The sequence below is a fragment of the Equus quagga genome, chromosome 17, assembly GCF_021613505.1.
Source record: "Equus quagga isolate Etosha38 chromosome 17, UCLA_HA_Equagga_1.0, whole genome shotgun sequence".
NCBI lineage: Eukaryota > Metazoa > Chordata > Mammalia > Perissodactyla > Equidae > Equus > Equus quagga.
This window is the reverse complement of record NC_060283.1, coordinates 21,616,938-21,631,918: the sequence shown is the minus strand read 5'-3', so window position 1 is coordinate 21,631,918 and position 14,981 is coordinate 21,616,938. Positions and strand designations below refer to the sequence as shown.

General features: G+C 39.6%; 1 protein-coding gene across 3 annotated transcripts in view; it reads left to right on the top strand.

Annotated features, from left to right (window-relative positions):
• LRRC4C (leucine rich repeat containing 4C) overlaps nt 1-14,981 on the top strand; it is a 161,736-nt gene that overhangs the window by 86,509 nt on the left and 60,246 nt on the right. Inside the window, exon 1 of one of the 3 annotated variants that reach the window (XM_046644092.1) lies at nt 4,587-4,642. The exons of the other annotated variants lie outside the window; for them this stretch is intronic. The gene's annotated coding sequence lies outside the window, so the exon portion shown is untranslated. Of the gene's footprint in view, nt 1-4,586; nt 4,643-14,981 lie in introns of those variants that run through there. 3 annotated transcript variants of the gene reach the window in all.

Genomic DNA, 14,981 nt, shown 5'->3' with positions numbered 1-14,981 from the left:
TAGCCAAGTGACATAGAAACACTTAACACATCATTAAGTACCTAAGATGACCAGCAGCTTGGGTGAACCCATGACTATACACTTAGCTGATAAAGTCAGGCCTTTATTGGTATCTGGTACGACTAATGGATTCATTAAAGTTCTTTTTTTGGAAATCAAGGATGTTTTAATTATCAGAAAAGTAGGTCTTGCAAATCTCTTGACTCTTTTATTTTTTAAAGCCGTGGTGTCTGGCTTTATGCAGGATTGTGCCTGATTCACAATTTCCCAGAGCTTAGAAAGCAGCTCCAACTGTGTTTACGTTCTCTCATTCAAACTTCTCATTTCTACTTCCACATAAATCCATTTGCAGGAACATCAAAGAAAAATTAAAAAGCCATTTTGCCTACACCAACAATTTTGTACAGTATATTAAGATTGATCAAGATTAGGTAATGAGTTCATGAACATTGTCTTTCTTCTAGAGCTGAAAATATCTGTGGCCTGAGAGATTGAATTGTGCAATATAGAGGGCTACTACCACTGTTTCTTGCAAATGAAGGATCTAAGATTTCGTTTGTTTGTTGGTGAATGTGGGCAGTGTCCCCTGTTCCCCAGATTTATAGCTCTTATTTGTTGCCTGTAATAGAAAAGTCATTCTTTCTAGAACTCAATCAAATGAATTGATAAGTTCTATCTGTTCAGAACAGAATGAGAGCTACTAAAATGCAAATTTGGTCCTCCCCCCCCCCCCACACATACACATAAATGTACACACACATGCTAAAATTTAACAATAGGTAATATCATTTAGGCTTTTTTTAGTGTGCCCCTCTAAATAACAAGAATTGACACACATCTCCAGCAGCCACAGACCTTGGAACTCTAGGTGTAATTGCATATCCAGAGTCATCATAATCAGGTGTATGTTCGCTAGTCAAGAGGGATGGTCTCCCACATTAAGCACTGGGAAACTGCTTAACCTCCCTGAAAAGTGGTAATAAATAATAATTCTTCTCTCTGTCTTACATGACTTAATTTCTCAATTTTTACCTTTCAATATATTTATTGAGATATGCTATGTGGCAGGCACTGTGCTAATTGTTATGGGCTATAGAAAGCTAAATAGCTTTGCCCTTGAGCAGCCCTAAGCCTAGGAGAGAAGGTACTATCACAACATAGTACGATAAAATAAATTTGAAAGCGTATTCCATAAGAAAGACAAATAAAATACTGTATAGGTTGTAGAAAGAAAGAGATTACTTTTGAACAGAAGGGAGCTGTGGGAAGGAGCAGCAGAGACTATGGATGTAAAAACCTTAGATTAAGGAAAAGGCACGTAATGATCCTTCCCTGAGTGAACGCCAAGAGTGCCCCCTTGTATCTTAACCGTGTTTTCTTGGATGAAAAACCTACCCAATCAAATAATAATAGAACTCGATTGACTGCTTGATTGACTGGCTGCCCCTTAATTTGAAACCATGCCTGATAGAATGGGGCATTGAATGAAAACATTTTGATAGAGGTGAGAATATTGGAAAGCATCCAGAATAGGAAAATACTTAGACCTTAAACTGGAGAAGCTTCAAGTAGTTGGGGGGGAAGGGTAGATATATGAATATGTATGGCAAAGTCTGCCAGGGAGGAATAGAATAAAAGAACAACGAATTCATGAACTTTACAGATTTTTCAAGGTTTTCACTGTGGTCTAGGAAAGAATTTACCAGCTATTATCCTTCTCGCCCTCCAAATTGAACTAAAGCAACAAGGAATCTTGGTATCCTTACCTTGGGCTACTCAAACCTCAAAAGGTTGCTTTTATTTGTAAGGTTAAGAAAGCATTACTGAAAACTGAATGAATTTGTAATTCATTCTGATGGCTCTTGATCTATGGGTCATATGTTGACTTTCGTGCTGTTTTATGTTCTTATTTTCCCAAGGTAAAACAAAACCCCCTCCAGTTGCCTCTTCTGGACCTGGAGGCACTATATCCTCAAACATTCCCTTAGGGAGTTCCTTTGACAAAGTCAAATTCAAGCCTTAAGCCTCAGAGCCCTCTGTGAAGGTGCTTGGAAGCTGAGTCTAGAGAAGAGAAGTTTTCTTTAGACATTTAAAAGTTGTGTACAATATGGACCCCATGGGCAGAACCAGGACTGGTCAGTACAATTCCTAATACGATAGATTGAGGATCCTTCTAAGGGAAAATTGTCTAAGATCAGGAATAATTGAGGAAGGAATGGGTGCTCAAGGAGGTGTTGGAACCCTCGCTCATCATCAGAAAGCTTCAAACGTGGGCAGGATGAACACGTCAAAGCAAAAATTGTGCTGGCCAAAGTAAAGCAGGCAAAGAAGACTTTATTCAAGGCTATTGCAATAAGAAACAGGCTACAACTAAATCTAAACTCAATTCCAGAAGAAGAAGCGGTCGGGGTTTTTTAAGGGCTGATGTGAGCTAATGAAAAAGTCTTGGAGGACATTAGGGGGAAGTCATCGGCAATCTCTGTTTGCTAATTGGCTTCATCCAAAGGAAAAATAAACTTCCCGTATCTTTATGGCGGGAGGTAGTTTCACAACTTGGAGCAAGGTGCCCAGGGAAGTAGGTTTCTGCTCCTCCCACTGAAATTGGGAGATAGGGGTACTAACTCCTTCGTTGATTGCATTTCAAAAAGGTGGTTCCCAGATCCATGAGAAAGACATTTCTGAGTTGAAAACTGGCAAGTGGCTTTTAAAAAGATCTATATGTTAAAGAGGCAGAGAAAAGATTTCTAATTACAAGTTTTCTAAAGGAAATGCTGCAAGAAGAGGACGATGACTTAGAGTCCTAGAGTCAGGAAGAAGCCTGTCTAAAGTTCAGTCAAGCTGGGGAAAAGGTTAAGGCCATATTGTTCAAACAAATAATGGGAATATTATAGCTGGAAGTCCGGTGTGGAATGTGCCGTTAGAAAGGATCTCTATTAAAATATTTTACAAATCTGAAATTTCCTGTGTCCGTTCTTTAGCTAAAGAGAGCAGGAAGGGGGGGTTTCACAAGGAATTTCACTCATCTAGAGGAATGGCGCCCAGTCAGCACCTTCCCACAGTTTAGATGACCTGCCTGCATTTGTAGTGTTGAAACTCCGATTGGTCTAAAATCTAGCATCAGAATTGCCATTCCCAAGTGAGATCCTGTTTCATAATAATCCCTTTTTCCTTCATTGTGGCTTCTATATGGCTTTCCTCCAGGAGTCCCAATTACTTCTCATTTTCTATTTGTAGAACCCAGAGATTTAAAATTTCATCTCTTTGCAGTTGCATTAATCAACATTAGGTAGAAACATTAGGCGGTGCCTCATAAAAAATTACCAACTTCCACTTTTAGTAACAAACTACCTCATTTGGTTAAGGAAACTCAGGAATTATAGAGCTAATTAAATCTAATAAATCCTCCTCCTTTTTTCTGCACCTGAATGGAAGAAGGAAGCATAAATACCAGTGACGCCTGTACACTATTGTTTAAGAACTGTGATGATAACAGGAGAGGAAAATATCACTAGTGCATTTATTCTGTTCTTAAAAGCTTTTCAGATACTGTTTGGGGCTTTTGTTTTTATTAGACTGCGGGGTTCTTTATTGTATATTGATGTTGATGGAGTTGCTGCTGTAAAACTCACAGCATCTTCATATCATTTCAGACTGACTGGAATTGAAGGGGGGTGAACTCTAGTTCTTTAAGGGAATGACAAATAATAATACCAGTGGCAGAAGTGTGATTGAATTTGCCAATAGAGTCTGTGCAAGGCTTACTAATTTAGAGGGGAATTTTCGAATATTACAGTGGCTAGGATTTTCCTGGGGTGTTCAATTGGGCACAGCAAGTAAATCAGTGTTTCAATATTATTTTTAGAATGATTGGCAAAGAAGGACAAAAAAGTAAATAGATGATTTCATAATTAACACTGTAAGTGCGAATCATTCTAGACCCATTTGTCTTTGTGGGAGAAGCAGCTGAGCCCTCTTCTGTGTCCTGCCCTGCAGGCTACTAGGTCAGGGGAAAAGATCCCAGAGAAAAGCAGCGAATTTGCCAAACAGCCTCCCAGTAAATGGCCAGGCTTTGATCATTACCCTTAATAGCTTCACCCCCTCCCTTTGGGAACAGATCCCTGCAGGCTGGTTTCAGATTGTTCCTCTTTTGGTCTCATAATTGGAATTGATAATCGACCATCACACAGGAAGTGGGGATATTTGTCAGATGCTGTCACGCTTACAGAGTCAGAAGTGGTCTCTCCTCTAACAGGGAAATTAAGCCCAAAGAGAGTTTCAGAATTTGGAGCGTCTACATTTAGTCTAACTCAACTCATTCATTTTACACAAAGAGAAATGAGGTCCAGAGAGGTTATGTGACCTGTCATGGCAGCGTAATTTGTTGGGCACAGAGGGAGAATTATAACTCAGATGTCCTCTCCCTGCCTGGGCTTTGCCACCAGCTGACACCACTTCTTCGTGATTGAGTAATTTTCTCAAGGTTAGGGGATAAGTTGGTGCTAATTTGTGAATGGGAACACAGTTGTTAATCAGTTATTCCTTGCAGACCCCTGCCTTCTTTGCACCGCCTCCCCCTGGCTAGTCTACTGTGGAGCCGTTTTTGTTGGAGTCAACCAGGTACCCTTGGAGGAAGGCTGTCCAGGTAATGTATTGAATAAGCCTTTCCCACACATGGTTTTTTTTAATGAGCCCAACTACTCTATGATGATCTAACTGTATTATACATATTAGAAAATGAGACCTGGATGTGTTAAACACCTTGCCCCAAATCATACAGCTCCTAAGTGTGTGAACTGGGGTTTGAGCAAAGATCTTCATGATTCTAACACCTGAGTTCTTAGCCAATATTGTGTGCTAATTTAGCCTTATTATCCTCCTCATCTGAACAGCCCTGTAACTCAATGCAAGGGATGATTCAAACTATTTGCAGTGAGGGCCACGTGAGGTTGAATCCGCTGCCTCGTAACTTCTTTCCTTTCTTTCTGCCCTTCCCAAACCATCCGGTAGTTCAGCCTAAATTTGATTCTCTGCCTCCCCCATGTCGCTATGGAGACAAACACCTATCCTAAAGTCTTTGCTCCCTCCAGAACTGATCTTCCTCTATTCCTAGTTATGAATTCTTAAAGCAGTTATTGTTCAAAATGGACATCTGAGTGTTGGCTAGGGATCTGTGGGTCATTCTCACATCGGCACTTCTGTGGGCTCTGTGGACTTCACTGACCCTTTGAGAACGAAGCCACGAGTTCATGGATGGAGTTGTTGAATAGAAGGTGTTCACTCCCACTGCTGAGGGGGAAGAAAAAGAAAGCCTCTCTATTCTCGTCTGCTTGGGAAGATAAAAGTGAAAGCCTTCATTTCTTTGAAGTAGAGGGAAAGATTTGTTTACTTTTATTGCTGGATCCAGTAAGAGTGATGCATTTCCTTTCTCCAGGGGAAAAAAGTTAGTTTAAAAAAATAGTGAATGATAGGGCCGGCCCAGTGGCATAGTGGTTAAGTTTGAGCACTCTGCTTCGGTGACTGGGGTTTGTGGGTTTGGATCCCAGGCATGGACCCATGCACTGCCCAGATGTTAGCCTGGAGCTGATCTTCCTCACCAAATAAAAATTAGTAAATAAAAATAGTGAATGAGTCAGAGAAAGGATGAGAGATGATTAGGAGAGAAGCAGGAACTCTGTAGATTGATGTTTTGAAATATCTCATTTGCAAGCTGAACTCTAAAGAAGATGAGTGGGAGTAAGCAACTCCCACTGCCAAGTGTGAGGTCCAAGGCTGAGGGTGACAAGGGCAGGCTGGTTGCTGTGTGTCTTCTGCCTTGTGTGCCCTTGGGATGAGATGCCGTGGTAGGCAGCGTGGCCGCACTTTCGCTTGGCCACAATCAAGACATCTTTCTCTCTCCCTCTTCTGCGCACTTGTGCACATGTGCATTTATCACATAAATACATACACCATACTCCTTCCCAACTTATTGCATAAGGGTTTGTTCAGCTGGCTACTTTGCAGAGGGTATACATTTCAGGAATGGCTATAGTTTGGTGGAAAAAAACGAGAAAAAAGTGCGACCCTCAGGAGTACAGATTTAGTAATCAAGCTTCATCTGGCCAACCGAGGGTCCTGTGGTGTTGATTCATGCTTATCAAAATTGCAAAAGATTGTTTGCAAAGCTAGAATTTTTATTTTTAAAGGTCATGTAAGAATTTTAATTCTTAAGCAGGGAACATTGTGTCAGCATGAAATATACAAGGTCCACCTTAGCAGTAGGTCTTGAGTTCTAATTTCATCATCTGTATTTCTAGCTGTGTGGCCTTGAGCCAATTATGGTCTCCAAGTTTGCTTGCTCACTTCTAGGAAAATGGCACCTTGTTCACAGACTCCTGTGAGGGTTAAACAAGAGAACATTCCTGGGGTCATCTAGCAGAACATCGGAGGCTGATTCTCATATTTTATAGTTCCTTGCACTTTCTACAAGAAAATTTCCCACAAGGGAAACAGCAGAATTAATAACAGATTTTTAAAAACCCGGCCAGAATCAGATAGATTTTGGCAATCTTAAAGGGGGAGTGTATAATTAAACTCTAGAAACTTAATATTCTTGTAAAATGATGAGTCACTTCTGTTCCACTAGGTAAGGTATATTCTTGCCTAATCACTCACTCAAGCTAAATTAAGAAAGAAAAAGAGAATCCTTTTAAATAAGAGTCTGTCAAATCACTTTGCAGCTCAAAACCCAATGGCTCATTTCAATCAGGGTAAAAAACCTTATTCTTGATAATGTCCCCAAAGGCCCTATGCTGTCGGACCCCTTCTCCCTCATCAACCAAAGAAAAGTAACCCTTTACCCTCAACTTTCAACTCCTTCCCCCATTGCTGTCCTTCTGACATGTCAGACCTGCTCCTGCCTTAGAATCCTTGTCCTTGACTTTGGACCGCCTGAACAATTATCTCCCATAGATCCACAAAGCACCCTCCCTCACCTCCTTCTAGGAAGATTCCTACAGAAGGTAATCCTATCTACAGTTTGTAATTTTATAATCAAGAATACTGTAATCAGCTTTTGAGAAAAACTATAATCAGTTTATGAGAATGTCCATTTCTGACCTTGTGCCCCGATTCTTAGGTCCCCCTTAGCTCCGTTTATTACCCTGGCGCAAACCAGCATCTATTTAGAAAGCTTGCTGAATAAGCAGGCTGGATGAATGTAAATACATGTAGAATTATTCCATATTTCAGAACCAGAAAGGCCTATGGACACGGATGGCTGCATATGCTAAATAAGAGCTGGCATAAATCTTAACCTAGAATTGGAATTTAAAACTGAACGTTATTTGAGCTTCAAAACGGGCTTCCTTTAACTCTCTCAAAGGAATAAAAAAGTAGTATAAAAACTGATTACGTGCTGTGGTCCATCTTGACATGTAGATTGGGGACATTTGCATTGATATTATAAGAAAGAATATTTGTTGAAGATATGTATATCTCATAACAATTGTTAATCGAGTAAAGAGAGTAATTGAACCGTTGAGTTTGGATTTCCACTAATTCAAGTGTGTAATGGAATTGTTGTGGTGAATCTCTGCTGAAAATAGATTAGTGTAGATTTATGAGTTAGAGTCGGACCTTACTCTTCTCATGGTAAGTATGTAGGTAGACAGTCTGTATGTATGAGGGTGTCTGTCTTTGTATTTATTTCTGTATTTGTTTATATGTAACTAAAGTGCAGGAACATGCAATTGCAAACCTTTAATACTTGCCTCTTCCTCTCTCCTTTCTTTCCTTCCTTCTCTCCCTGATCCATTCAATGAGCAAATGGTAGCTGGTATAAAGAGCCCATTGGAACCCTCACCGTCTCTGTGGCTGCCACTTCCTCCTCTAGAACATGAGCTTTTCCCCATCTTCCCACTTAGCCAACATTATTGAAACATTATCCAACATTATTGAAAGTGCTGATAAAGTAATTGTCTTATTCTTATTAAATATAAGTTCTGTGAGAATATCTATCTTGTTCACTGTTGTATTTTGAAGTTACAGCACAGTCCTTGGTATATAATAGGTACTTAATAATCCTCGCTTGATGAATGGATGAACTGATCCCATGCTGACTTGATATGAAGCACTGTGCTAGGCCCTAAAAAACATTTAGTACCAGAAATAGTTTTGTCTCCCAAGAGCTTGCAGTTTTGTCATGGAGATAAAACACATTCCCCTAGCATTGTCTAATGCAATCAATTCTAAGAAACAAAGTGATTGCTATAATCAATATTGTTGGAATTCAGAGAAGAGCCAGAGCCTGTGGGCTGTTTCATGGAGGATGACAGAGTAGAAGATGACTGAAAAGAAAGGGAAAATGTGGTGGAATAGCAAGAGTCCTGTGCAGCCCAGGCTTGCCTGAACAGTAGATTCATGCAAAGAATTAGTGCTAAGAAAATTTGGATTGGAGGATAGATCCATTCTGTGGAAAGTAGAAATGTGAGCTGAGCTATAGGGCTCTCACTCCAGTGGGGACAGGGAAGCTTGGTCATTTCTGAGCAAGAAAGGGATATGATGGGATCACCCTTGTAAGAAGATTAATATCTGACCACTGAGTGCAGCGTGGATTACCTGTTGGCAAATAAAGTACACTGTTGCATGGATCTGTGAATTGTTGTGATAAGTGAGTGCCGGAGTAATTAATTACAAACTCCCATGGGTCAGATAAGCAGGTAAATGAAGGGGGCTGGTCTTGAGGTCAGCACAATTTATGGAAGCTCAAGCTCAAGTGTTGCACTTGAGAGAAGTCTTAGTGCAGGAAGCTGCAGCATATACAACATTAATTTTCCAAGCAAAAATAAACTTCTCCATCAACCCTATAGTTTGTGTTTCTGAGTGAGTCTAATAAAATATGAAAGAGTACCTGGTTCTGGATTGGGTTAGTTATTTTGTTGTTGTTTGTTATTTTGTTCAACATTTTGGTGCTGGTGTGGGTAGGACCAAATTAAGTTCATTTTTAACCCTTTCAGTATTCCAGTAGTGTTTAGATACCCCCATTGGAATGCAGTTTGACACAATAGAAACAACATGCCAGTTATTCCTGGATTTTAATGACAACACTGCCTTCACTAGCAGTCTTGGATGATTCACAATTTCAGCCCATTTTGCTACAATCAATACCCTCATAGGGTCATTTTAAGGAGTGTAATTAGATTAGTAAACATAGAGTAACTAGCCCTTTTAACATGATAATAATAGTTAATGTTTACCTACCATATGCCAGACACTGTGCTCAGAGCCCAAGTTCATTATCTCAATTAATTGAATGGATAGTTTAATAGTCTTGGATATACTCCGTTCCCTGCCATGAGAAATATACCCTACAGTGATAATTGTGTGTGTTTTGTTTCTGAGCCTTTCCGCACATATGTGCAAGTGTGAATACGTATGTGTGTGTGTGTGTGTGTGTGTGTGTGTGTTGTGCATAAGGGAGGGAACTGAAAAGTGAGTAAAAGCTTGAGGGTGGGTTACAGGTTATGGTGACCACTAAGAGGTTCATTTATGGAGATCAAGTCATGGGCCAGCTTACGTGACAGAATAGGTTTTGGTTTTGGTTTGGTTTTCCCATTTATTTCCTTGCCTAATCCAAAACGATGCTGGCTGGCTTTCCTTGACTGTCCACCTGGTTTGAGACTGGCTTCTCTAATTTCAGCATAAGTGCTGTAGAATTCGTATATCTGTTCCCTGAGGGTTTTGTTTCTTTGTGTCTCAGGTTTTCATTTTGTTTGGTTCATCCTTTTTCTTCCCCCCTGTAGTGTCTGGGCTCAATCTTTACTAAGCTTTCCTTGTCAAAGCTTTAGTTCACTTGCCTGCTCAATTCTTATTCACACCGGGTTAAAAGCTCCTGCTAGGCATAGTTTAGTTTGCAACGCGTTCCTAAATTCTTGTGTTTAGAAAAACAGAAACTACTTTCTGTGTGGCTTTCTGATTCTTTAAGCTTTATGATACCCATGGTTCAGGTAAAGTGTCTTTGGCAGCCAGAATATAAATTCTGTTTTACATAGGATACTATATAGATTTTTACTAAAGTACATTTGGAATTCTGTTTGTGGTGATTTTTGACAACTTGCCCAGCTTTATAAATGCTTCATGTCTCCACATTCTAGCCTTGTTCTTTGACTCTTAGAGAGTCCTAAGAAATTGTATATATATATTTGGACTTGTTAATCAAATGTCCTCTGGAACTCAATAAAATCTTTATTTCATTATTCGTGGAATATTTACATGTTGATATGGTCAACATCTTTCAGATTCATCATTAAGTGTCCATATAGTGTTATCATAAACCCATATTTAAATCTGAACTGATTCACAGATTTGTATAACTCTTTTGGAATTTTAAACCAAAATAGCGAGGATGACTTTAGGGTATATGTAAACTATGAATGGCAAACAGGTGTCATCCTGAGTGCCAACTCTGATTGATAGGGTGTGATTCTCTAAGTTGCTTTGAGGAGGATGACTTTTGGCTGCACCCAGTTCACAGGATCAATTAGTGATAGCTGTGATGAGGCAGGAGAGGGAATTTCTGCAGTCATGCAAAGGATTTTATAGTTGCCCCTTTTGAAAAAGAGAAAAGAATCTATATGACTTGCAAGTTTAGCATGTGGAGTAAATATGTGTTTAGAGTGTGAGAAGTTGAAATATCTACTTTGAACGTAGAACTCAGTTTGGGAAGGGGAAGAGAAATAGGAGAGTAATTCCCTGGTGAAGTCTTTTAAACTTGGGTTTCTTTATTCTCAAGTTGGTGCGTGGTGCTATTTATGGGAGGTGATCAAGCACCTGGCCTTAGTGTCACATTAACTGAGGTTCAAATTCTGGTTCCCATCTCTTTGAGCCCCTTGTCCTCAGCTCTAAAATCAAATATTGGGTTGACTGATGTGATATATGTTGATTGGCATATTCAGCTGCTTGAGCAAGTGCATGAGTAATATTTCAATATGAGCCGCAGTAGAAGCTGTTGTTTCCCTGACTAGGTCAGACAAGTAAATGAGCTAATTTGGACCAAATGAAAGTCCTCATGAATCTGCAAACATCGCAAGCTCCCTTTGATGGAAGTCTTCCCTTCATGGAAATGGGACAAGGCTGCCTTTGGAAAATGCTTTGGGGAAAATGATATAAAAATAAAACATAGCTTTTCTATTATTATCATCACATTTTTTTCTTATTCTGTGGTACCCAGATGCTCTGACTCAGGCTAGATGTGTGACTACAACTATTAGTTTATTCAAGGAATTCTTGCTTTCTAGATTGGATCCCCTGGTGAAATCTTTTCACGTTTTAATGACTTCATTAGAATCTGCCCCCTTTCTTCAAGGGTTGTCACTTATATCAAAATCCGTGTTCAAAGCATATCTAAGCAAGAAGGTGACTTTTCGGGTTCATGTTCTAATTGATGATACAAACTGCTAATTAAATGCATCTGTGTCTAATCAAAACATATCTAGAATTAAGCAGTGCAGCTGTGCACCAGAGGAGCCACATGATAGAGTTGATTGGTAATGACATAAGGACACAATTTGTCCTTCGTCTGGTGGTTCCCAAGTCTGGCAGAACCTCAGAATCTCCTGGAGGAGCTTTTAAAAATCACTGTGGTATTGTCTCTGCCCCATCCCCAAAACTAGTACTCTAAAAATTTGAATTTTTTTTAACCTCCTAAAGAAAATGCTGATGATCAGCTAGGATTCGAAACTATAGTTCTAGATTCAAAGTACAGTTTGATGAAGTGGAAGTAAGGCCTGGTTTAGTCCAGAGTTTTCCAGTTGCATTTAAATTCTCTCATTTTCTACAAAATCCCATTTTAGTCCCCCTTATTTTATTGCATGTTTCCTGTCATCCTTGTGGGGTTTTGTAGCCTGCTGAAAACTGCAGCTGTTTTCACCTAAACAGAAAAGGCAGGTGAGTCTTTGACTTTGTTTCAACATTAGTGAATGTGAAGCTTTCATTTATAATGTTCCGCTCTTTGGAAATGTCACTTATGTCATTCTTTGCATGATCGTGAAAATTTGGTATTGGATAACTGTATGTGGCTCCTGTGTGGAATGATGGCTGGTTCTTATTAATGATAATAATATTAACAACATAGTGCATTTCAAATGGCGTTTATGTTTTAAAAAGTTAACATATTACTTAATTTTATCCTGATGGGTTGTGTTTTATTATCAAAATTATTTCCATAGCGTTCATGCTTAGGGTCCTTTATACCTTTAAAGATAATCTGGCTCTCAAATCAACACATGTATTCAAATTATCACATAGAGGCCTCATACAAGTAAAATAAAATTTAAATACTACATTTGTCATCTCTTGGTTCTCTCACTACTTTTTCAACTTATGGCTTGATCTTTTAGCCAATTTCTCTTCTAGTTGTTATTTAAACCTGCCTCCCCTCAAGTACCTAATCAATGATGTGGCAAGCTCACTACTAAGTATGTTTCTTCATCCCCTCACTTCTCTTTCTCGAGGGCTGTGAAGCAGGAGTATGATTCCTCTTTTCTATAGTTTAGGAAACTGAGATAAGCAGTTTGTCAAACTGAATAGCATTTTGATCCCAGCTCTCCCTAAATATAAAACCCAAGCAAGTATATTGTATATTTTGTCTCAGGGAATCTGAATAAGGCAAAAATACAGGGATACAATGGTTTTACCCTAGTAGGTAAAGAACCAGGATTTTAAAACCAGTTGGCCATGATTTAAGAAAAAGAATGATCAGAAATGACTTTAAAAAGAAAAGTCCTTACCAGACATTATTGAAAGGACAAGTGAAGGAGGAGGAACAAAGAAATCACATCATTTCATCCTTACTAGATTGCGACAGGAATGGAAAGAAATAAAACCATAGGGTCAAATTAGAGTTACAGGTGGGTGACCTAAATCTTGGGCCCCAAGCTCATTAATGTAGACCTGGCCTGAATCCAAAAGTGGTGCAGCAGACAGGCTGGTTTTGTTGACATGCAGTCATATTTTCCCATTACATAATAAATGTTTCCCTGATGCAAGAGCGTTTAAGAGATTGAAAGAAAGCCTTCATGGCTGTTTGGGATAATTTAATGCCAAAATTTATTCCTTAGAGAAGTTATGAATCAATGGAATATCAAAGACTTGCACAGGTGTGCACAAAGAAAGATTTCATGTCAAATATTTTTGCATCCTTTTCATTTCACATCATCAAGGATCTCTTTCTAGGAATCAGAACCACAATTTGTATCTGGCATCGAATGTAGATGTATTTTTTTTTCCTGTTTGGGGTTACTAGCTCCTTGGTTTATAGAGCACAGGAAAGAAATCTTTCTGCCTTCTGAACCAGTTTTGAACAGAGCAAATGCTGCTCTGATTTAAATCTTTTGTGTTCAGATCTTTTGAAACCATAAAAATGATAACAATAAAAGTATATATTAACGGAAATGTACAAGGTAGAAAAAGGATGCAAACTGAGTACAGTAAAATATCTTTAAGCCCAGACTAAAAAATAGTTTCTATTTCGCTTTATAGTTTTGGTCATAGAGCCTCTACGGACAAACATTCATCCTGATTTTTACTAAAAATCCTATTACTTGATGCCAAATGTTGTGTTCACATGGGTCCTCTCTAGTCAAATCTGTGAGGAAAAGTCATTAAAATGTCAGGGCAGGGAGAGAGCAAATCTTTCTCAAGCAAAACTTAGGGTTTTAGGCCCAAAAGGCAGTCCGAATTTGCACTTGCTTTTTATAACCAAGACTTTTGCATTTGAAAAACATTTCAGGTTTCAAGTGGAGAAATGAAACCGTTTGATTCTTGATGGCAGTTCATCTTCACTATTTTGGTACTGACAAAACTGGCTTCTTAGTGCTTTGGGATAGATTTTTCTCTTTCTTCAGTTTTCTTCACTTTAAGTCTTGTAATTAGTTATTTTACATCGCGCCTGTGCAGTCTATCTCTAAACCTAAGCACTGCACCCTAAGGTAAGATTCCTGAATATTCTTCGTTTCTCTTTCCCTCTCTCCCTTCTTTTTATTTCTCTTCTATGCATAGGCACGTTTTCCTTCCCTCTCTCTTACATCTTTTTTTCTCCCTAAGGGCTGATTTCTGGAATGAAATAAGTAAGTTGGAGTGTTTCTTCTGTTCTCTACAGGGTATTGATTGTAAAACTTCTTCATCTATGAAAGTCATTTGGAATCCTCTACTCAACCAAGTGATGGAGGAACTGATTTTACACTCCAGGAGGTGGCAGCACGCTGCAAGGAGGGAAAAGGCATATGAAAACGATCAAAATATCTAACTTACAAAAGCCCCTTTCCTTCTCTCTGCCCCACTTTCCTCCTGCGAATACCAAAGATGGCTGGGCTGGTTCATCCCAGGGTCCTTCTCAGTGGTACCCATATCCATGGTGCTGAAACTGGGCTGCTCCTTTTCAAGAGAAGATCAGAGGCAGGTCTCGGGGCAGAGGAGAGGAGATGAGATGCCACTGTAGTTGTCTCTGTCTGATAACCTGGAAGTTGGAACTGGCCTTAAGAGGGCTGTCAATCCAAACACTTATAGAGCAGATCCAGTAGAAATAAAGGAATCTAACGTTGATAGCTTAGAACATTGATTCAGCAGCTCAAAAAAAAAAAAAATCCTCCAAAAGGCATTTCACCTTGAACTGTTCCCATCTGCATCAGAGAGCCTCTGCTACTCTGGAGCAGTGCTATGAGTTCAGATGTAATTTTGCATTTGGCACAGAGCCAGCCATCAAAGCCAAGAGAGAAGTCAGGGTTCAGGCTTCCTTAGGCTTTCCCCACCACCCCCACTGCTGAGTGGCTGGAATTTATTTATTTTTCCCCAGACAGGGAGAGATGATCCGATTTGAGCCTCAGGCAGTCGCCTCAGCTCCTTTGTTGGCTCCGATGCTTGGCAGAGGCTTGCTACGACCTGACTGAAATGTGTCAGTGGCAGCAGTCGCTGCCATCCCCCTGGCACAGCCCTGCCACTCTCGAGAC